Raw genomic sequence first — 24832 nt, 5'->3', positions numbered from 1 at the left:
ACCATTTGTCTTAGAGTAGTTCAGACCAGTGGAACAGTAGTAACTCTAGATTAGGGGTGATTTTGTTGGTTTTGGTGTTAAACATGTCTTTACATTTTCCCCTTAGAATCTCATCGTGCAATGATATGTAAAGAAGTGAAAGTAATTCTATCAACCAAGCACACACAACCCTCCCAGCTTTATTACTTTATAGTCAGACCTCACATATTCTTGACTGAATTGCCATGAGATACGGAACCCGGTAGAAACCAGCTCTATTTGGGTCTGAATGAGTAGCCAGCTGTGGAGCATGGAAAATATATTTTAAATCATTTGCCAGAGCTGAATGCAGTTAGTCTTGCAATAAAGTGAAAGGCAGTTCTCTGAGAAAGAAAAAAGAATGTCTTGAGTGAGTCTTGAAGTAAGACACAGTCAATAAAGAGAAAGGCTGTAATAAGCTATTTATTATGATCAAATGCTGAGCAGAGTTTCTCATTAGTGGCAGTTAAGAATTAACATATAAGATGTCACAAAGCTATCGAACAGTGATTATACAGTATCTTTCCTAAAGCTTAGGGTCCTGAAAACCCTCTCGATGGTAGAACTTGAGGTTGCAAAATTTAAAATCCTAGGAGGAAGGGAAGAGTCAGGAGTCTCAAGATAATAAGCGAATCTCAGGAACTTTGTGCACAACTTTTTTCGAAGTTTCTCTGAAATCAAATAGCCATGTGTACTTTAGAAACCTCATGCCTAGTTTCATTGTGATAGTGTGTATTCCTTTTGCTTTGTGACTATATTAAGAGGCTTTTGTTTTATCCAGGCGCTAGTCTCCTGTCCAAATGGTCAATGCCTTCCCTCCCCGCCCCGCCCCGCCCCGCCCCTTTCCTTCCTTCCAGTATTCCCATTTAGTCATTTCCTGTTTTGTACCAGGTAGTATTTTAGGCTTTGGGGACACATTGAACCAAAGTCCCTTCCCTCAATAAGATTACGTTCAGGTTGTGGAAGGTAGACGAGTGTCTCAGGGTTGGGTTTTCCTGAAGCAGACGCTGAGATGGAGTTGGGGGAACAAGATGTTTATTTGGGATCAACACGGTGAACAGAAGAGGGTGGAAGCAGCATTGGGCCGAGGAAGAAGTTGAACTGTGATGCAGATTTGACGTGACAGAGCCCCCACCAGCCTGTGGAGACCTCTGGAGTGACGTGGATTCCCTGGCAGAGGTTCCGACACTGAGCGATGACCTCACTCCTTTCAGGTGTGTTACCAGGTGCAGCTGCCCCGGGAGGGGTGTGGCCTCCGGCCGGAAGCTCTCTGCACTAAGGCTGACCAGCTGACCCCGAGGAGCTGGGCCCTGGAGCCTGTCTACCTGCAGCTGCTCTGCGGGTCTTAGCAGTGGATCTTCCAGTCCATCACAGTAAGTGTTTAAAGTATCTGGAGGTGACAGCACAGTGATGGAGAAAGATAAAGCTTGGGAGGGGAGTGGAGAGTGTTGGAGGGAGAAGGCCTTATGGAGGCATTTAAACAGAGACCTAAAGGAACTGAGGGTGCTGGGGCAGAGCAGGCCGGGCTATGGGAAGAGCTGGGCCCTGAGGAGGAGTGTGTCTGGTCTGTTGGGGGAACGTCAAGGGGCCCAGTGTGTGAGTCGGGGTACAGTCATGTGGGGCCTTCGGGCCGTGGCACGGAGTTCACCTTTTATTCTGTGTGAGGTGGTGTATTAATTTGCTAGGGCTGCTGTAATAGAGTACCACAGACTGCATGGCAAAACACCAGAAATGTATTGTTTCACGGTTCTGGACGTTCTAAGTCCACGATCAAGGTATTGTAGGGTTGGTTCCTTCTGATAGCTGTGAGAGAGTCTCTGTTCCATCTCTCTCCTAGCTTTTGATCATTTGCTGGCAGTAGTTGGTGTTCATTGGCTTGCAGGTCTCGACCTTCATCTTCACATGGCGTTCTCCCTATGTGTGTGTCTTTGTGTCCAAATTTCCTCTTCTTATGAGGACACCAGTCATATTGGACTAGGGCCCACCCTAAGGACCTCTACTGATTAATCTGTGATGACCCTCTTTCCAAATAAGGTCACATTCCGAGATGTTGGGGGTTAAGACTTCAACATATGAATTTGTGGGAGAAACACTTCAACCCACAACAGGTAGGAAGCCATTAGAGGGTTTTGAACAGGTTAATAATATAATAATCGGATTTATGTTTTTACAATGGATCACTGCTTTGTGGAGATTAGAATGAAGGGAGGAAGCAGAGGCATTGCTATAACTGAGGCAGGAGATGATGTTCGCTGTGCCAGGTGCTAGAGGTGGTAGTGAGTGGTCAGGTTCTCGATATAAGGTAGAGCTGTTATCCCGTTAGATTAGATTAGAAGTGGAGAGAAGAGGGGAGAGAAAGAGAGGAAACAAACGCAGAGGCAAGGATGGCTCCTGAACAACTGGAAGAATGGAGTTGCCATGTACTGAGATGGGCAAGGTTTTGGGAGGAGCCAGTTAGGTGGTAATAGTAGGAATTTGATTTAGGACTTAAGTTTGTGATGCCTGTTAGACACTCATGTAGAGAGGCTGAGCAGGCAATTGGATACATGAGAGGTTCTGGAATCCAGAGTTCAAAGATGAGAAGGGACCAGCAAAGAAGACCCTAGAAAGAGGAGTCAGTGAGGTAGAAAGTGAACCCAAAGAAAGAGGGGGGCAGGGTTTCAGAAGGCATGTAATGAATATGTTTCAAGACAGTAATCATCCCTTAGAATAAGGATTCAGATTGACCACTGGCTTCAGCAACATGGAGGCCATTGGTGACTTTGACAAGAGCAGTTTTGATAGAACGACAGGGATGAAAGCCTGATTGGGGTGAACTCAACGGGAAGAGAGAAAGTAGAGGCTGTAAATATAGGCAGCTCTTACTTTTACGACTAGCTTGCTGAGGTTGGGGGCCCATGTTCACCCCAGAGGTACAGAGTAACTAGGATGCTAGAAAGGGGAAAACCTTTGGGAAACCTTTGTGTAACTGTCTTAGAACGGAGGTCAGGTACTTCTCAGGCTCCCTCCCCGTTTCTTTTACAGGGTTATTTAACCTTAACTCTGCTTGGTAATAACAACTTCATGCCGAAGTATGTTATGTTAGTCCCTCTCAGACAAGTTTTAGCTCCTTTCCTCCTAACAGGATAATATAGTAATCCTGAGTTCTTGAGGGGTGAGTAAGGTAGTCTTAGGGTTATATAGGATTAGTCATGAATTTATAAGGGAAGAAAAATTTGACCTGAAAGGAAATTTATCTGGGATTCACTTGCTTGAATAAGGAAAATGAAGAAATTGTACATAATTAGCCCTCAGGATAATTTACATTCAAAAACAATTTTAGTAGCTTCTCAATTTCATCCTTCGCATATGTTAAAATCAAGAATTATGAGTAAGGTGTAATTGACAGACTTGAATATCACCTCCTGTCATCTTCCCAGTCCAACAAGGTAAGGAAGCAGAAGACCCCAAAGGGCAACTGCAGTAGTTAAACAGAAGGGCCTTGTGTTGTATCTGCACCTACTCAGTGACTCAGTGAAGCCGTTAGGAAAAGCTCTGTGCACCTGCTGGGAACTGAATGTAGGTGAAGGTGTGAACTTAAACTTTCAGGGAGACCCGTACAATTTCAGAATCAAAGGAGATATTAAATGCTTTGTTTCTACAAGGCCATATTAGGTCTGAATCTTTTAAACATAAATGATAGAATTAAATTTGATCACTAATGTCCTCCCTTCTTTGAAGGGCACACCTATTCTGTTAACTCACAGAATTCGCAAATATGATTATTTTGTGAGATGAAAGGGATTTTTTTCTTTCAGAGATTTATTCCCTTCTACTGAGTTCACAGAAGAAAAAAAGGGGGGGGGAGTGGAATTAAACTGCACAACGAGAAGAGCTTTAGATTTAATAAAAGGGAAGCTTTTCCTAATGAGGCTCCTTGAGGCTGGTCATGGCTTCTCTGTGGGATGTATAAATCACTGCCTCGTAGATGGTCAAGGTGTGGAAAGGCAGAGTGATCGGGAGACTTAAATGGGGGTGGGGAGGCCCCTTGGTCCATTGGAAGATATAAGAAAACACCTGGGCAAGTTTCACTCTACTTTTAAAGACCCTCAAGCAAGCAAACCAGCACAATCCCACCATTCTGCAGGTTTACTTAGGCTTGTTCAAGACCTGTGGGACCACGGTGTTTGAAAGCAGTTGTGTCCGTGTAGGAGATCGTGAGGTAGAGACAGACATACAGCTTTATACGGATTCACAGACCCAAGGCTTTGCCCTCGAGACAAATGCTTTCTCAGGTTTTTGTCCATTCCTCTCGTTATTGTGTTCTTGAAACTTTCCTTTTTGTCTTATCTGAGATTGGCCTCTTAAATTCAGCAATGAAATTGAGGTGGGAAAGAAAGAGGAGGATTAAAATTAGTTGGGTAGTGTTTCTATTAAATCTTGTAATGAGTTAACATTATGGAATACTGTTTTGTCTTCTTTCCCCCCGAGGCTGTAAAATATTGTCATTTCCAAGATAAAGGAAGATTCCTAGGCTGCTGTCTTCCTTTCTTCTGAATTCATATATAATCTCACATTATTAACCCTTTGCGGCTCTGTTTTATGCCAGTGTGTGTGTTATGGGAAATTTTAAATAAAGCCAGCTGTGTTAAATATTCATAGAATTGATTTTCACTTGTTTAAAGTCTTTGGTGACTTATCTTCAGGGAGTGTTAATACGGCAGTAATTCTGCATTACATTTCTTGCACCAACATTTAATTGATACTGTATTTCACGAGGATTATTGCAGGTTTATTGCTGTAGTATTTAGAGTTGTGGTTCTGTGCTAGTAATTCAGAGGAATCGGATTCCTTAATAGGTTGTTTCCATTTTAATTGTGTGTGCTTTTGAGCTGACAAGTTTGAGAAGGGCCGATAACTGTTTAAAAGACCTGATGTACAAAAACCATTTTGGTGGAGTAGACCTGAAGATACTTGGCTTGTGGATGTCGTTGTGTGAGTCTTTTTTTTTTTTTAAATGATGGTACATAAATTTAATCTGTATTCCTTTTTAAAATGATATGAAAATTGATAAAATCTGTATTATTTTGGTGGATATTGGTGGCTGCTTTACTTCTTAATTAAGGTACCTGGGATGTCTCAGACTGTGAACAGCAGCAATTGTATTGCTTTTTAAAGCAGACTGATTTACATTGTTATTCTCTTATAGAAACTGCAGTAGTTTTTCAAACCACTAGGACACCAGTATTCCAACTGTGCAGTTCTCATTGGAACCTCACACAGTAGGACAGTTGGTAGGTGCTCACTATTATATTGAAAGAACAAATAAATGTCTGTACAATGAAAGACATTTTGTTGAGTAAATACACAGATGTCCATGCACTAGAAATGGCACATATATGACACAGTAGTGGGCCCTGAAGGAAGGAGGAAGGTTTGCCCATCAATCACAGTCCTTAATAAATCCTGGCTGAATGAATGAAAAGCAGGAAAAGAGGTCGGAGGCAGTTCTAGGTGAGTAGAAGGAAAGAGTGAAAACCACAGAGGCTGGAAAGTGTGAGGCCAGGCTGAGGCCTTAGTATGTTTTATTGGATTTAACTCGGGCAGGAGAATATTCTGGAAGGAACTCCAGACTAGGGGTTGGCACTTTGTTTCTTTGCTACTGAATGTGACCTTGGGTGGCTCTGAATTTGGGGCCTCTGCCTTCCCTAAAGGCTTACTGTGAGGCTCAGATGAGAAAATTTGTATGAATGTTTTGCAAGCCACGAAGGGTCATACCTACGAGGTGTTGCTGTGAGCCCTGATGGTTGCTGAGGGCCATTCATTCATCCATCAAATACTTACCGCCACCTGCAGCAGGCCACGCCTTATGATAGACAGTGGCGGGTAAAATGCAGGCCATACTTCCTGGGTTTTCGTTCTAGTGGTGAGAAAGGTATTAACCAAACAATCAAGTATGTAATTACAGACTGTGGTAAATACTGTGAAGTACAGTGTGCTAGTGGCTCATTTAGTCTGGTTCTGGGGTCTGAGGGTTACCCTGTACTGTACGGAGTCGTTAAGGTTCTTTCAGGGAGTGACTTAAACCCAGCATTGCTTTGGGAAGTTTCCTCTAGTGGATAGGATGGATTGACGAAGGATTGGAGCCTGGGAAAACACTTAAATGAAGCTACTGTTATAGATATCATACATCTGTCATAGGACATATATGTGTCATATTTTGGAATTATTTTAATGTTTTAAATGTTTAGTGTTGATATTTTCATGTGCAGTTTTCTAGGGTCTTGATGTTGTTTGGTTTTCATTTGGTATATTAGGGAACATCTGTGTTTAGTTAAACATGAAGTTACCATAAAATATTAGTGAACACATATAGGTTCTTGTGTGTGCCAGAGACACTGTGCTTAGTGCTTTATATATATTGACTCCTATTAACCCTCAACAGCCATGTGAGGTGCTGAGACCATGTTATCCTCATTTTGCAGATGAGGAAACTGAACCTTGCTCAAGGATATACAGCTGGTAAGTGGGACTTGGACCCAGGCCATCTAGTTCCGATTATACATTCTTAATTACTTCGTTATCACCTTTTCACTTAAAAAGAAAGAATTAATTTAACGTTCTGCAAGAGAAGATAAAGATTCCAGTAAAGCAATCTTTACATAAACACTGTGAATCCCTTGTCTCAATATATTTCCTTTGTGTTTTTTAAAAATAAATTTTTGCCAATTACAAAACAAGGAAGAAAACCTTTTTTTTTTTTTTCCCCCCGGTACACGGGCCTCTCACTGTTGTGGCCTCTCCCGTTGCGGAGCACAGGCTCCAGACGCGCAGGCTCAGTGGCCATGGCTCACGGGCCCAGCCGCTCCGCGGCATGTGGGGATCTTCCCGGACCGGGGCACGAACCCGTGTCCCCTGCATCGGCAGGCGGACTCTCAACCACTGCGCCACCAGGGAAGCCCAGAAAACCTATTTTAATGCAAAAAAAATTTTTAAGTTATATTGTGGTTTTAGCATTTTGCCAGGAGGAATTATAAAAATTTGGTAGTCCTTGACATTGCTTTGTAGGCTGCATGTCTCCCCATTTTTTCCTTTGTTTCATAACCAGAATAACTATCAGCCAAGTGGGTGAGTGTCCAGATCTGTCACTGTAGTAGATTTTATGTTTGCTTCTTGCCTTCCATTGCCCATAAGAGCTTCAGTCCATTTCAGTTGTATGTTTAGTTCCAGGGCAATAGAATCTTAGAGTGGGTAGCGCCTGTGGTGTGTGTACATCAGCTGACTCCCAGAGATCACAGATGGGGACCCGAGAATTAAAGCAAACACGGTCATGGTGCTAATTATCGGAAGAGCTACAGTTGGAGGGCAGGACCCGGGACATTGGCCCAGTGTCCCTCCAACAGCATGGTTTAGGCTTTGCACGTGGAGGGTAGCGGCATATGCCACCCCAAAAAATGACTGTAGGAGTTTAGGACGTGCCACCTCCGAATATGCCACTTTGATGTATTGATTATTCTGAACTGTAGGCGCTTGAAAAAAACAATAGATGAAAGGGAGAGGCTTTGACCCAACTCCCCTTATCTGCCTGAAAACAGATCCTTCAAAAGGAACTTAGTTGTCATAGATCCTCACTCCAGGAGCTTCATCAACCAGGGAGGACTGACTCTTATTGCAGGAGAGGAGCCTAGGTGTCGACACCACCCCCAGACAGACTTTGTCACAAACTATCATACATCCTGCCTGATCTTCTAAGGGCCCGTTCATCTTTCCAGAAAATCATTTACTTTCCGCTAAGAGGCCAGCTTCCCCCTCCCCTTTCCCTACTAGGATGGTGTTTAAGTCTGAATTCTAAGGCACCTCCTTGAGTTATTCATTTTCCTCTGGGTATCTTCCATGTATACAAAGTATACATGTTAATAAGTTTCTGTTTGTTCTTCTCTTGTTAATCTGTCTTTTATTACAAGGGTTTCAGCTAAGAACTCAGGAGTGTGGAGGGAAAATTATTTTTCCTCCCCTACAGGGTTCTATGGCCTCCCCTTTTTTTTTTGCATATTGTTTCCGTTCTATTTCATTTGCGTAGTATAATTGACAGTGAAATTTTGTATTAATTCAGCCAAGTCCCAGTGCTTTGAAGTGGGGGTAGGACTATTAGTTCAAAATGAGTTTTTGTTCAAATCATTTCAATTTGAGTATTAATACAATCTTAAAATTTTTTCCCTATAATTTTAGTTTTTTTCTACCCAATAATGCTAAATGAGACTTCCTATGTTAATTTCCCTCATCACTATTGTACTTGTTTGTGTATTGTGTACTTTGTTTGTGTATTTGTTTTGCTTGTTTTTCCTAACGCTAAATTAAAACTTTAATCCTGAGCTGTGGGCCAACGTGGATAAGCTATAAAAAAGTCTGAGTTCAGAATTAAACTAAACCTATGGCATTGGCTTAGTTTGGTTTATGGTTCAAAACAGCTTTCTATATTGATAGTAAGAGAAAATGTTTTGCAGTATCTCATGAAGGACTTTTTATATATTACTTTTTGATTCTGCGCTAGTTTCTTGACCTTTGAAAGAAAGTCCCCTGAGGGCTCTGCGTTTATTTGGTTAATGCTGTTAACTGCTAAAAAGCATAGTCTCTGTAGGAATTGGGTGTGGGTATAATGTTACTAAAAAGAGACATAAGCTGTGCAGTTTCACAAATTGTTACATTTTCTTCATGTGGTTACAACCTCTTTTTGGAGTCCTTATACTTTTTGTGATTGGTGTATCTTTCCTGTACATTGTATTTTGTCCCGGTTTTATCATCTACCAGTTATGTCTCAGTAATAGAGCCAGGAGGCCAGAATCTCTTGAATATTCTGTGCAGAATTTTGTGTTTACAGGATAAGTTCTCTTATCTGGGATTATCATGACCAGCAGCTGCTCAGTTGAAGTGGAGAAGTGTAAAAAAAAAAAAAAGCTACATTTATATCTTAAGCATTTTATTTTAAATTCAAACACATAAATGTACATCTGTTTGCTGATTTCTGAGGTAGGACCTGGTAAGTGGTTTCCATGTTGTTTTTTGCACTTAAACCATAACCTGTGATGTCTGGTCCACCTGGTTTTCGGTTTGGCTTGCTTTAAAGTGTTATTGGAACTTCAGGATATTTGTGAACTATGAATGTAGAATCCTTCCAGATTTTTCTGATTTGCCTCCCCATCCTTTGCCACTTCTTCATGCCTAATATAACAGCAGTTATTTTAGTGTTACTCTTTTATTGTGTTGTTCCACAGTATTCAGATGTTCAACTTCGTTTTCATAGAAACATTTTTTCTGAACTCATATTTTATGTATTTATATACAATTTATTATGTGTTTGGGTACAATTAAATTAAATTATAAGAACAACTGGCATAAATAGAAATAAACACATCTGACCCTAGAGGAGGATACAGCTTTGCTGGTGGGAGCACATCACTGCTTCTTAACCTATATATGGCGAAGGTCTAGTCTTTTTATTTTCTATCTGTCATGGACCTATACTATTATTAACAAAAAAGGAAAGAAATAAAAAAGACATATGATATGCAAGCCTTAATTCTTTTTAACATTTTAGAAACAACATAAATAAAATTACATCTCAGTAAGTACAAGCACAACAAATATTGTGGGAAAAAATTACAAAATCTGTACATGTTCTTCAGAAGCATGTGTGTAGGCAATTCACATAAAGAATCACTATTACTCTTGTTAATTTGTTAATCCAGTTATAACTAAACAAAATTTGTGAGTAAAATGATGATGTTCCACATTAAATACCCTATGTATACTTCTAACAAACTCTGTGTATATCAGTGCTTAAGATTTTTAGTGTCAGAAATGAACTTCTTTCTCGTTTATCTACTCTAGGCTGGGTTAGTGATAGTTTATCTTGGGGTTAATGAATAACGTATATCTAAATTGGTTGTGGGTTTGTTTTAATAACACTCATGGTAGCGGAACTGGCCTGGTAGAGGGATGTTGATGAAGATGAAAAAAGGCAAAGCAGTTTCAGCAAGCTGAAGATCTTCATTTTTCACTTTTCTTCAAAATGAAGCAAGCGATGTTCTAGCGTCGAAATTCACCTTCAGTTCTTCCTCAGTAGCCAGTTCCAACTTGTCCTTTAGACTTATGGTCAAATTTAAATGATCTTTTGATGAAAAAAATGGATGTGGATTTTAATACATTTATATTAAAATGTATTAACAAAGTAACCTTAAACCGTTCCTCGTGGTCACATGGTTCTACAGCACTTGACTAGTAGGCAGCTGGTGCCTCATGCAGCTCACCTCGCAAGGTCAGCACCGCCAGAACTGGTCACTGAGATGAGTTCACTATTCATGCACTTGGATGTGGCAACTGTGTGTAATGACTACCCGCGTTTGTAAATCCTCACTCTCCATTTCCTGGGCAGCTGGTAACAAATAGTTTGCAGACTGGCATCCATCTCTGGACCACACCTTGAGAAGCCCTGGGCTCAGGTAGCACCTCTTACTGGCTGTGAGCCGCTGGTGTGCTGAAACATCAGTTGTTACGCTCTACAGAGGCAGTGGGATGTGCTGATTAACCGGGCAAGTCGGTTAAAGGGGAGAACAGTTAAGAGAGCTGCTTTTGCTTCTGCATAAACACCCCTGCCCCCCACCAAGGTTCTTAACTTTCATGAGAGTCACAGTAGCAGATGTATGTGTGTGTGTATTTGTACGTATTACGTGTCTGTTTATCCGATGGCTGTGAGGATAGGGATCATGCTGTCATCTGAAGGAGTTGACGACATGCCTCCCCAAATGTGCCGCTTTGGTATATTGATTGTTTTAAACTAAAGGCACTTGAAAAACAGCAAATGCAGTGCGCGGCTTTCTCTGAACTCCCCTTATCTCCCTAAAGACAGACCCTCCAAAAGGAACTCAGTTGTCACAGATCCTCTCCCCAGGAGTTTCATCAACCGGGGAAGATTACCTCTTCACATACACCGCACCCAGACAGACTTTATAACAAACTCTCATGTCTCCCATCTATTCTTCTAAGGGCCCATTCATCTTACCTAAAAATCATTTACTCTCCCCTGAGAGGCCAACAAACATCCCTCCCTTTCTTTCCCGTATCACGATGGCATATAAACTCTCAAATCTCACTGCTTTTTTTTGGGTACTCACTTTATTTTTCCTGTGATGTCCACATGTGTATAATATTAAAAATGAATAAATTTGTAGACCTTTTCTCATGTTAATCTGCCTGTTCTCAGTTTATTTTGTAGACATAGCTATCGAACCTAGGAGGGTAGAAGGAAAGTCTCCCCGCACCCCCATCTTTGTCCATCATTGAATTACCCACTGGGCTTTGCATGCAGCTGCTAGATATTGCTGCATGTTTTATATATATATATACACACACACATATATACATATATACATGTATATATGTATATATATATACATATACATATACATATATGTACATATATGTATATATACATATATGTACATATATACACATATATGTATATATACATGTATATATACATATATACACATATATATGTATATATATACATGTATATATGTATATATATGTATATGTACACATATATATATATATATATACACACACACAGATATATATATATATCTGGAAGCTCAGTGGAGACATTTTCTAGAGCCAAGTTCTTTAAAGTGTAGTTTTCTTCTAAGGAAACAGCACACTTGAATTCTCATTTCTCCTCTGGTTTCCTTTGCCTGAGTATATTGCCTGGGCCCAGGAGAATTTAGCTGCTGTTACAGTGAAACATATCTTGAAAAAATGATCAGTTTGGGTGTTTCAATCCCCCACTTCTATCTTTTCACTAACTTAACAATTGTGAATTATTTTAAATCCTCCTATGAACAAGGACTGCTCAGGATAGCTGTGATTTATCCTACTTTCATGAGTTCATAGTTGAGGTAGGAGCAAGTTTTTCAAGCAAATGAAGTTTTGGTCATAGTTAAAACTCATTTTCATGAAAGTTATTAGAGGGGTCTTTGTTGTTTGATAAAGGAGCGAATGCCCTTATTGTAATAACCAGGTGTTTGAAAGAGAAGGCAACAATAAAGGCTACAGAGGGAAGTGAAAACGTACTGATGATGAGTATAGATTTATCTCAGAGTAAAAAAAGTGTAGTGTGTTAATTTTAGAAGCATTTTCTTTCTTGATGTTATACCTTGCAGTTTGAAGTTTTTCAATATCCTAAAAATAAGCTGACTTGACAGTCAAAAAATATCATTGAAAAAATGACAACTTGGCATCTTTTACTAGGCTTTTTTCTCCTCCAGCAGGTGAAAGAAAAAGCAGTTGTAAATTTCAAGTATATTTAGAGCAAAGGCATCATGACGTAATTCTTTTTTTTTTTTTAATAAATTTATTTACTTATTTTTGGCTGCGCTGGGTCTTTGTTGCTGTGCGTGGTCTTTCTCTAGTTGTGGCGAGCGGGGGCTACTCTTCGTTGCAGTGCGCGGGCTTCTCATTGCCATGGCTTCTCTTGTTGCCGAGTGTGGGCTCTAGGCGCATGGGCTTCAGTCGTTGCAGCACGCGGGCTCAGTAGTTGTGGCTCACGGGCTCTAGAGCACAGGCTCAGTAGTTGTGGCGCACGGGCTTAGTTGCTCCGTGGCATGTGGGATCTTCCTGGACCAGGGCTCGAACCCATGTCCCCTGCATTGGCAGGCGGATTCTTAACCACTGCACCACCAGGGAAGTCCCCGTAATTCTAATAGCTATCACATAGTGAGTGCTTACCGTATCCATGTGCTTGACATACTATGCTTCATTTAAACCTTGAAAGAAGCCGAGGACTTGGGCAGGATCATCCACCCCTGTGTCTGAAGTGCAAAATGCTGTGCTAGACATTGGGATGTGGTGGTTTGCAAATCAGACTTAGTCCCTGCCCTCTGGTTGCTCCTAATCTAATCGGGAGACCAAGAGCCTTTATGTAATTAGAAGTGGTGGTAGGTTCTATGAAGAGAAATTGTAGGGTGCTATGAGAACACCACCAAACAGAGGGCGCTCATTAGTTCTCAAGGTTGGTCAGTGAAAGCTTTGCTGATTAAGTGATATTTAAGCTGAAACCTGAATGATATTGATGAGTGGAAGTTAGCTAGGCTAAAGTGTATGTGTGTGTGTGTGTGTATGTGTGTATGTTGGGGTAGAGGGGTGGGAAGACATTCTAGACAAAGAGCACAGTTTGCGCTGAGTCTTTGGAGTGAAGATCAAGGCTGACTCAGGGACTGGAGGGTGCAAGGGGGAGGGACCCTGATGAAGTGTGGGGTAGTGGGAAGGGCCCAGGACACCAGGCTACCACCCAGATTTTGGTTTCTATTTCAAATGCAACGGAAAACTATCTAAGAGTTTTAGGTTGGGGAAAGACATGGATAGGATTACCTTTCATAAGGATCGTTCTAGGCCACTGTGGATATAGGTCCTAAGGGAGCTGTATAAAAAGGTTATTCAGTTGAAACCAACAGGCTGCTAAACCTTTGCTGAGTTGTGTATGAGTTTGGCTCTTGGCCCTTGGCTATTTTGTCCTCCATAATCCTTTATTCAGCAAGATTCAAAGCGGGCTGCTGACATCTCCTGCTTTACAAGATGACTGTACCTTGAGTACATTCTTCTTGTTGGGAGCTGCCTGTTAATCTTTGCAAGAAAGTGTGGACAGTAACGATCTTTGGGTGTTACAGGCTTGCAGAATGGTTGTTGGGCAGGGCCCACGGCAAGTAGCTCTTTATTGCCGTAGTTTGGGGTCTGGCTCTCAGCTTTAATAACCTGGAGAATCAGTTCTTTTCTCAGCACACCTGTAAGGTGATTGGACTCTGGGGACTGGGCTTTTGTTAACTCAAATCATAAGAGATTCATGTAAACTAAAATATCAGGTGGTTAATGTTACAGACTAGAGCCAGAAAGAGGTCTGGACATGAGTTCTGGAGGGAAACCTACCCGGGAAGCCAAATGAGAGTGACATCATGCATCGGTTAGATCTCGATAAGGGCCATCTCTGCAGAGGAGACGAGACCCCTTAGTCCATTGGACATTAATGGACATTGTACAGGTTTTTGCTGCTTTTGGTTTCTTTTTCGTTGGTTCATACACTTCCTTGTCTATTTAAACTTTTTTAGTGTTTTAAACTTTTTATTCTGAAATAATTTTAGGCTTTCCAAAAAATAGCAAAATACAAAGAATTCCTTTACATTCTTCATTAAGATTTTCTTAATGTAAGGGTCTTATATAATCACTGTACAGTGATCAAAAATCAGGGACTAAACATTGATTTAATATTATTACCCAGGGACCTTATATAAATTTTGCCAGTTAATGTCCCATTAATGTTCTTTTTGGTCTAGGATCCAATCCAGGATTCATGTTACATTCAGTTGTCATAGTGCCTTAGTCGTCTTAATATGGAGCAATGCCTCACCTTTCTTTGTCTTTCATAACCTTGACACTCTGGAGAGTAGTGGCCAGTTATTTTGTAGAATGCCCCCCTCATTTTGGGTTTGCTGGCTGTTTCTTCATGATTGAGTGAAGGTTATGCATTTTTGTAAGGAATATTGTGGAAGTGATCTTGTGTGCTTCTCAGGACCTCATATCATTCCTCGGTTTTTAACTATAAAGTAATTTATTTGTTCTTCCTTCCAAATGGATATGATAGTATTAAGTAGGCTCAAGCTTCTCAAACTTCAGATAATGTGGACCTCTGAGACTATGTCTGGGGGCACGCATTGCGGCTTGAGAAACACTAACAAGAGTTAAATGCTGTCATTTTGAGTGATCTTGGTACCAGCATGCTTATAAATGCAGTTGTAGGAATTGAGATTACCTGACTGTAAGAAGGTTGGCATGTGAATGGCCTAAAGTATGCTTATATTATTATGTATTAATTTTTAAAAACATCAAAAAAAAAAAAAAGAAAAAACAAATAGAAAGTTTCTAGATCTCAGACTCCTGGGGAAAATGTCCCTGGATCCCCCAGTGAGGGAAGCTTTGGAGGAGGCTATGACTCCTTGCTAACTGCCTCATTTACCAGATCTTGTTAAGGGTTTTAGGAGTTCCCTGGGCTTGAACTGATTATTCAGGGTGGGTACCTCCCCCCTCCCCCCATAACCTACACCTCACCTATTATACATGGGCTTCTAACTTAAGAGTAACCTCATTCTGTTTTAGGGTTGTTTTAGATTCATAAAAGAAATAAAACTAGTCAACATTTTTCTTAACAAAGTTCATTCTTTCCTAATTCCTCCCATTTCTAGTTTTATCTTTAAAACCTACAGTAATATTTTCTTTTCCTTTTTTTTTCTCTATTCATTTTTGACTTTTCACCCTGGTAAAATACTATTAAAATAAATCAGCTACATTTTAGCATAAATATAGTGAAAGCCAGCAGTTGCAGTGATTGCAGCTTGAAAAATGTTAGATGGAGACACTTTAGAAGAAAGATTTCACTGTATCACAGGCTGCTGCTTTGAAATAACTCATGTTTCTCTCCCACCTCTAAACTGTCATTTTTCCAATTCTCCTTTTTTGGAAGCTTCAGTATTCAAAGGTTTGACAACAATTTAGGAAAATGAAATCACTCCCCACTGTGTGTGACATTTGCTTGAAGATAATTCATTTGGCTCAAAATTGACAGTTGCTGAAATGAGTGAAACAATGAAATGTTTGCACGGGTTCATTTTTTAAAGGAAGGAAATCCATCAAGGTGGCCATTTAATTGCAGGGCTCTGAAAGCCTTTATCTGAATATATATCTTTGCTTGGATATTTTCTTCTTCAGTTTCATGTAGAGTTTTATGTAATGATTGGAATTCTTGGTACCTTTGCCTGTGCTGTATCTTACCTCCATCTTTGTCCATTCTTCCACCTTAGTTTGGGTTGGTAATCAGTTTCCAGTATCAGGTAGGATAGATGCTATTGTAAATGGCAGAAAATTCAACTCAAATAGGCTTAAGCAGTAGAGTATCTGTTGGCTCAGTGAACTAAACAGTAGAGATGACATATCGGGTTTACGTATGGTTTGAACAAGGCTGTGGCTTCATTGCTCAGATCTTTAGGCCAGTGCTTCTCAAGCTATCTGAGGAAAGGAATTTTTTTTTTTTTTGGAAAGGAATATTTTAAGAAAAAATTCTAAACCAGTGCAGGTCAGTACTTTTATAAAATACAATACAAACACATGTGAATTACTAGAAAAATGAAATTTAAAAAGACAAATATATCCCATATATATATTTTTTTAATTAATTAATTAATTAATTAATTTATGGCTGTGTTGGCTCTTCGTTTCTGTGCGAGGCCTTTCTCTCGTTGCAGCAAGCGGGGGCCACTCTTCATCGCGGTGCGCCGGCCTCTCACTATCGCAGCCTCTCTTGTTGCGGAGCACAGGCTCCAGACGCGCAGGCTCAGTAGTTGTGCCTCACGGGGCTGGTTGCCCTGCAGCATGTGGGATCTTCCCAGACCAGGGTTCGAACCCGTGTCCCCTGCATTGGCAGGCAGATTCTGAACCACTGCGCCACCAGGGAAGCCCTATCCCATATTTTTAAAGTTAAATTCAACAGATGTAAAACTTTTCTGCCAAGTTGCTGTAAATGTTTCTAAACATGCTTATTTCTGTCCTGACCTTGTAATAGACTGTTACAGGCTATTAGATGCCCTGCTTTGGGACTGGCCTTTCCTGCCAGCTTTTGCAGTGTGTTTTTTTCGGGGTGGTAAAATGGCTGCTAGTAGCTTCCAGAATGATGTGTATCCTTGTTCACATCTAGGGAAAGAGTTTTCCTAACTGTTGTTCAAAAGTGTTGAGGTTCATACCGATTAGATCAATTCAGAGCCCTTCCCTGTGATCAGGGGAATGCCATTGGCTCCTTGTTCCTGTTATTTGTCCATTCTCGAACCACTGACTGTTAGAAGGAAGATAGGAGCATAGGGATGGGGGTGGGCAGTCTCACTTAAACCATATGTTTGCCATTCAATGCTGGGGAGGCACCTGCAAGACTGACTATTATTTGGTATTAATAAAGACACCAATAGCCAGCATTTGTATTTATGTTCAGCACGTGGTGTAACAAAAAGTTAATATTTCGTCTTTGTCCCAGGTTGCTGGCACAGAGCTCCTAGAACCGTTGGAATCCCTGAGTGGTCAGAATGTCTTTTGTATGCTAATGAGATGACTTCTGGCTAAGGGATGGAAGGACACTGCTAGGTAGCTTCAGGATGAGGGCTGGGCACCAGAAACACCAAGCCTCATTGATTAGATGGCTGAGCTTCAGCCCCTCCCTGAACTCGGGGTGGGGGGGGGGTTGGGGGAGAAGAGAGGGACCAGAGATTAAGTTCAGTCACCAAGTGCCAGTGATTTAATCAGTCATGTTTAGGCAATGAAACCTACGTAAAACCCCCAAATGACTGGGTTGGTGAACACATTGTGGTGCCTGGAGGGTGGCGCACCCGGAGAGGGCATGGAAGCTCCGTGTACCCCCTCCCCTCAGACCGTGCCCTGTGCGGCTCTTCCATTTGGCTGTTCCTGAGTTGTGTCCTGTGTGATAAACTACTAAATGTAAGTAAAGTGTTATCCTGAGTTCTGTGAGCTGTTCTCGTGAACCTGAGCGGGTAGGTGTTGTGGGCTAAGTCAGATAGAAATGCAGGTGACCTGGGAACTGGGTGCTCGTCACTGGCATCTGAAATGAGGACAGGCTTGCAGGAGTGAGCCCTTAAACTTGGGGGTCTGATGCTCCCTCTGGGTAGTTGGTGTCGAAATTGAATTGTAGGACGCCCAGTTGGCATTGGAGGATCAGAGAATCAGAGATAGTTCTGCAGCATTCCCGAGAGACAGGTGCTAAGGTGACCCGAGCGTACAGTGAGGAAATAGACAAGCGATTTACGAGTGATACACAGCTAAAACTGGCACACCTGAGGTTCTTTGGATTCCAAATCTCAAACTGTCTTCCTTTATGTGCATGTGTTGCAGACATCTCAAATGGTCAATTAAAATACAAAATACTTGATTTTTTTTGTGGGGGAAGTATTCAAGATGTAATGGTTTAGGGAAGTGGTTTATTACTCCGATGGTGAAACTTCCTAAAAATGGGGCTGAAGGGAAAATATACTCACTTAAAATCCTTTGTAAAATAAAACTTAAAAAGAAAAATGAGAATCCAGAATTACGCCCAGAAGGTGGACATTATGTTAACCTTGATATATACTTAAACACCTGGATTTAATATAGTCCTCTAAAAAATAGGTATGCTTTAAGGGATCATTTAGGAACATTCCTAAGTGAAAGGAATCAACCTCTAAGTTATAACTTTCTGTTGATTCTAAAAATATTTGGAGTTTACTCTCTGTGTTTACATTAAAGCTAGTGTGATACAGGATTTGAAATTCAGGGGATAAAATAGCTATTTTAGTTATTTAAAAGTTACCATGAGAAGTGATATTATTATTTCACTTTTTCAGGCAGTCTGTATAAAAAATAAGGTTTTTTGGTTTGCTTTTTTTTTTTTTAACATCTTTATTGGAGTATAATTGCTTTACAATGGTGTGTTAGTTTCTGCTTTATAACCAAGTGAATCAGTTATACATATGTTCCCATATCTCTTCCCTATTGCGTCTCGCTCCCTCCCACCCTCCCTTTCCCACCCCTCTAGGTGGTCACAAAGCACCGAGCTGATCTCCCTGTGCTATGCGGCTGCTTCCAACTGGGTATCTATTTTACATTTGGTAGTGTATATATGTCCATGCCATTCTCTCACTTTGTCACAGCTTACCCTTCCCCCTCCCCACATCCTCAAGTCCATTCTCTAGTAGGTCTGTGTCTTTTTCTTTTTTTAATAGTGTTTATTTTTACTTGTTGACAGTTTGCTTTATTTATTTATTTATGGCTGTGTTGGGTCTTCGTTTCCGTGCGAGGGCTTTCTCTAGTTGTGGCAAGCGGGGGACACCCTTCATCGCGGTGAGCGGGCCTCTCACTATCGCGGCCTCTCTTGTTGCGGAGCACAGGCTCCAGACGCGCAGGCTCAGTAATTGTGGCTCACGGGCCCAGTTGCTTCGCGGCATGTGGGATCCTCCTAGACCAGGGCTCGAACCCGTGTGCCATGCATTGGCAGGCAGATTCTCAACCACTGCGCCACCAGGGAAGCCCATAGGTCTGTGTCTTTATTCCCGTCTTACCCCTAGGTTCTTCATGACCTTTTTTTTTTTCCTTAGATTCCATATACATATGTTAGCATACGGTATTTGTTTTTCTCTTTCTGACTTACTTCACTCTGTATGACAGACTCTAGGTCCATCCACATCACTACAAATAACTTGATTTCATTTCCTTTTATGGCTGAGTAATATTCCATTGTATATATGTACCACATCTTCTTTATCCATTCATCTGTCAGTAGACACTTAGGTTGCTTCCATGTCCTGGCTATTGTAAATAGAGCTGCAATGAACATTGTGGTACATGACTCTTCTTGAATTATTGTTTTCTCAGGGTATATGCCCAGTAGTGGGATTGCTGGGTCATATGGTAGTTCTATTTTTAGTTTTTTAAGGAACCTCCGTACTGTTCTCCATAGTGGCTGTATCAATTTACATTCCCACCAACAATGCAAGAGTGTTCCCTTTTCTTCACACCCTCTCCAGCATTTATTGTTTCTAGATTTTTTGATGATGGCCATTCTGACCGGTGTGAGATGATATCTCATTGTAATTTTTTTTTGTGTGGTACGCGGGCCTCTCACTGCCGTGGCCTCTCCTGTTGCGGAGCACAGGCTCCGGACGCGCAGGTTCAGCCACCATGGCTCACGGGCCCAGCTGCTCCGCTGATGCAGGGGAACTCTCAACCACTGCACCACCAGGGAAGCCCTCATTGTAGTTTTGATTTGCATTTCTCTAATGATTAATGATGTTGAGCATTCTTTCATGTGTTTGTTGTCAATCTGTATATCTTCTTTGGAGAAATGTCTATTTAGGTCTTCTGCCCACTTTTGGATTGGGTTGTTTGTTTTTTTGTTATTGAGCTGCATGAGCTGCTTATAAATTTTGGAGATTAATCCTTTGTCAGTTGCTTCATTTGCAAATATTTTCTCCCATTCTGAGGGTTGTCTTTTGGTCTTGTTTATGGTTTCCTTTGCTGTGCAAAAGCTTTTAAGTTTCATTAGGTCCCATTTGTTTATTTTTGTTTTTATTTCCATTTCTCTAGGAGGTGGGTCAAAAAGGATCTTGCTGTGATTTATGTCATAGAGTGTTCTGCCTATGTTTTCCCCTAAGGGATTGATAGTGTCTGGCGTTACATTTAGGTCTTTAATCCATTTTGAGTTTATTTTTATGTATGGTGTTAGGGAGTGTTCTAATTTCATACTTTTACATGTACCTGTCCAGTTTTCCAAGCACCACTTATTGAAGAGGCTGTCTTTTCTCCACTGTATATTCTTGCCTCCTTTATTAAAGATAAGGTGACCATATGTGCATGGGTTTATCTCTGAGCTTTCTATCCTGTTCCATTGGTCTTTATTTCTGTTTTTGTGCCAGTACCATACTGTCTTGATTACTGTAGCTTTTTAGTATAGTCTGAAGTCAGGGAGCCTGATTTCTCTAGCTCCATTTTTCATTCTCAAGATTGCTTTGGCCATTCGGGGTCTTTTGTGTTTCCATACAAATTGTGAAATTTTTTGTTCTAGTTCTGTGAAAAATGCCAGTGGTAGTTTGATAGGGATTGCATTGAATCTGTAGATTGATTTGGGTAGTATAGTCATTTTCACAATGTTGATTCTTCCAATCCAAGAACATGGTATATCTCTCCATCTATTTGGATCATCTTTAATTTCTTTCATCAGTGTCTTATAATTTTCTGCATACAGGTCTTTTGTCTCCTTAGGTAGGTTTATTCCTAGATATTTTATTCTTTTTGTTGCAGTGGTAAATGGGAGTGTTTTCTTAATTTCACTTTAAGATTTTTCAACATTAGTGTATAGGAATGCCAGAGACTTCTGTGCATTAATTTTGTATTCTGCTACTTTACCAAATTCATTGATTAGCTCTAGTAGTTTTCTGGTAGCATCTTTAGGGTTCTCTATGTATAGTATCATGTCATCTGCAAACAGTGACAGCTTTACTTCTTCTTTTCCAATTTGGATTCCTTTTATTTCTTTTTCTTCTCTGATTGCTGTGGCTAAAACTTCCAAAACTATGTTGAATAATAGTGGTGAGAATGGGCAACCTTGTCTTGTTCCTGATCTTAGTGGAAATGGTTTCCGTTTTTCACCATTGAGGATGATGTTGGCTGTGGGTTTGTCATATATGACCTTTATTATGTTGAGGAAAGTTCCCTCTATGCCTACTTTCTGCAGGGTTTTTATCATAAATTGCTGTTGAATTCTGTCGAAAACTTTCTCTGCATCTACTGAGATGATCATATGGTTTTTCTCCTTCAGTTTGTTAATATGGTTTATCACATTGATTGATTTGCGTATATTGAAGAATCCTTGCATTCCTGGGATAAACCCCACTTGATCATGGTGTATGATCCTTTTAATGTGCTGTTTGATTTTGTTTGCTAGTATTTTGTTGAGGATTTTTGCATCTATGTTCATCAGTGATATTGGCCTGTAGTTTTCTTTCTTTGTGACAGCTTTGTCTGGTTTTGGTATCAGGGTGATGGTGGCCTCGTAGAATGAGTTTGGGAGTGTTCCTCCCTCTGCTATATTTTGGGACAGTTTGAGAAGGATAGGTGTTAGCTCTTCTCTAAATGTTTGATAGAATTCGCCTGTGAAGCCATCAGGTCCTGGGCTTTTGTTTGTTGGAAGATTTTTAATCACAGTTTCAATTTCAGTGCTTGTGATTGGTCTCTTCATATTTTCTATTTCTTCCTGGTTCAGTCTCGGCAGGTTGTGCATTTCTAAGAATTTGTCCGTTTCTTCCAGGTTGTCCATTTTATTGGCATAGAGTTGCTTGTAGTCATCTGTCATGATCCTTTGTATTTCTGCAGTGTCAGTTGTTACTTCTCCTTTTTCATTTCTAATTCTATTGATTTGAGTCTTCTCCCTTTTTTTCTTGATGAGTGTGGCTAATGGTTTATCAATTTTGTTTATCTTCTCAAAGTACCAGCTTTTAGTTTTCTAGATCTTAGTTATCGTTTCCTTCATTTCTTTTTCATTTATTTCTGATCTGATCTTTATGATTTCTTTCCTTCTGCTAACTTTGGGGTTTTTTTGTTCTTCTTTCTCTAATTGCTTTAGGTGCAAGGTTAAGTTGTTTATTTGAGATGTTTCCTGTTTCTTAAGGTAGGATTGTATTGCTATAAACTTAAATAGTGTTTATTTATTTTTACTTGTTGACAGTTTGCTTTATTTAGCCTCTCTGCTAACTGCTTTTGCTGCATCCCATAGGTTTGGGGTTGTCGTGTTTTCATTGTAATTTGTTTCTAGGTATTTTTTGATTTACTCTTTGATTTCTTCAGTGATCTCTTGGTTATTAAGTAGTGTATTATTTAGCCTCCATGTGTTTGTGTTTTTTACAGATCTTTTCCTGTAATTGATATCTAGTTTCATAGCGTTGGGGTCGGAAAAGATACTTGATACAATTTCAGTTTTCTGAAATTTACCAAGGCTTGATTTGTGACCCAAGATACGATCTATCTGGGAGAATGTTCCATGAGCACTTGAGAAAAATGTGTATTCTGTGGTTTTTAGATGGAATGTCCTATAAATATCAATTAAGTCCATCTTGTTTAATGAATCATTTAAAGCTTGTGTTTCCTTATTTATTTTCATTTTGGGTGATCTGTCCATTGGTGAAAGTGGGGTGTTGAAGTCCCCTACTATGATTGTATTAGTGTCGATTTCCCCTTTTATGGCTGTTAGTATTTGCCTTATGTTTTGAGGTGCTCCTATGTTGGGTGCATAAATATTTACAGTTGTTATATCTTCTTGTTGGATTGATCCGTTGATCATTATGTAGTGTCCTTCTTTGTCTCTTGTAATAGTCTTTATTTTAAAGTCTGTTTTATCTGATATGAGAATTGCTACTCCAGATATGAGAATTGCTACTCCAGCTTTCTTTTGATTTCCATTTGCATGGAATATCTTTTTCCATCCCCTCACTTGCAGTCTGTATGTGTGCCTAGGTCTGAAGTGGGTCTCTTGTAGGCAGCATATATATGGGTCTTGTTTTTTTATCCATTCAGCCAGTCTGTGTCTTTTGGCGGGTGCGTTTAATCCATTTACATTTAAGGTAATTATCAGTATGTATATTCCTATTCCCATTTTCTCAATTGTTTTGTGTTTGTTATTGTAGGTCTTTTCCTTCTCTTGTGTTTCTTGCCTAGAGAAGTTCCTTTAGCATTTGTTGTAAAGCTGGTTTGGTGATGCTGAACTCTCTCAGCTTTTGCTTGTCTGTAAAGATTTTAATTTCTCCAAATCTGAATTAGATCCTTGCTGGGTAGAGTAATCTTGGTTGTAGGTTTTTCTCCTTCATCATTTTAAATATGTCCTGCCACTCCCTTCTGGCTTGCAGAGTTTCTGCTGAAAGATCAGCTGTTAACCTTATGGGGATTCCCCTTGTGTCTTATTTGTTGTTTTTTCTCTTGCTGCTTTTAATATGTTTTCTTTGTATTTAATTTTTGATAGTTTGATTAATATGTGTCTTGGTGTGTTTCTCCTTGGATTTATTCTGTATGGGACTCTGTGCTTCCTGGACTTGATTAACTATTTCCTTTCCCATATTAGGGAAGTTTTTCAACTATAATCTCTTCAAATATTTTCTCAGTCCCTTTCTTTTTCTCTTGGGACCCCTATAATTTGAATGTTGTCCCAGAGGTCTCTGAGACTGTCCTCAGTTCTTTTCAATCTTTTTTCTTTATTCTTCTCTGCAGTAGTTATTTCCACTATTTTATCTTCTAGGTCACTTATCCATTCTTCTGCCTCAGTTATTCTGCTATTGATCCCTTCTAGAGTATTTTTAATTTCATTTATTGTGTTGTTCATCATTGCTTATTTCCTGTTTAGTTCTTCTAGGTCCTTGTTAAACGTTTCTTGTATTTTCTCTATTCTATTTCCAATATTTGGATGATCACCTTTACTATCATTATTCTGAATTCTTTTTCAGGTAGACTGCCTATTTCCTCTTCATTTGTTAGGTCTGGTGGGTTTTTACCTTGCTCCTTCATCTGCTGTGTGTTTTTCTGTCTTCTCATTTTGCTTATCTTAACTGTGTTTGGGATCTCCTTTTCGCAGGCTGCAGGTTCGTAGTTCCTGTAGTTTTTGGTGTCTGTCCCCAGTGGCTAAGGTTGGTTCAGTGGGTTGTGTAGGCTTCCTGGTGGAGGGGACTAGCGCCTGTGTTCTGGTGGATGAGGCTGGATCTTGTCTTTCTGGTGGGCAGGTCCACGTCTGGTGGTGTGTTTTGGGTGTCTGTGGTCTTATTATGATTTTAGGCAGCCTCTCTGCTAATGGATGGGGCTGTGTTCCTGTCTTGCTAGTTGTTTGGCATAGGGTGTCCAGCACTGTAGCTTGCTGGTTGTGGAGTGAAGCTGGGTCTTGGTGTTGAGATGGAGATCTTTGGGAGATTTTCGCCATTTGATATTACATGGAGCTGGGAGGTCTCTTGTGGACCAGTGTCCTGAAGTGGTCTCTTCCACCTCAGAGGCACAGCCCTGATGCCTGGCTGGAGCACCAAGAGCCTTTCATCCACACGGCTCAGAATAAAAGGGAGAAAAAATAGAGAGAAAGAAAAAATAGAAAGAAAGAGGATAAAAGAAAATAAAATAAAGTTATTAAAATAATTATGAAAAAAAATTTTTAAAGTAAAAAAAAAAAAGACCTGAC

The 24832-nt window shown here is 40.3% G+C and overlaps 1 protein-coding gene across 1 annotated transcript in view; it reads left to right on the top strand.

Moving 5' to 3' along the window:
• Positions 1-985: 985 nt before the first annotated feature.
• APBB2 (amyloid beta precursor protein binding family B member 2) overlaps positions 986-24832 on the top strand; it is a 345736-nt gene continuing 321889 nt past the window's right edge. Inside the window, exon 1 of the mRNA XM_082838844.1 lies at positions 986-1391. The gene's annotated coding sequence lies outside the window, so the exon portion shown is untranslated. The remainder of the gene's footprint in view (positions 1392-24832) is intronic.

This window comes from Leucopleurus acutus, assembly GCF_964270905.1.
Source record: "Leucopleurus acutus genome assembly, chromosome: 4".
Classification (NCBI taxonomy): domain Eukaryota; kingdom Metazoa; phylum Chordata; class Mammalia; order Artiodactyla; family Delphinidae; genus Leucopleurus; species Leucopleurus acutus.
This window is presented reverse-complemented; position numbering and strand designations above follow the sequence as displayed.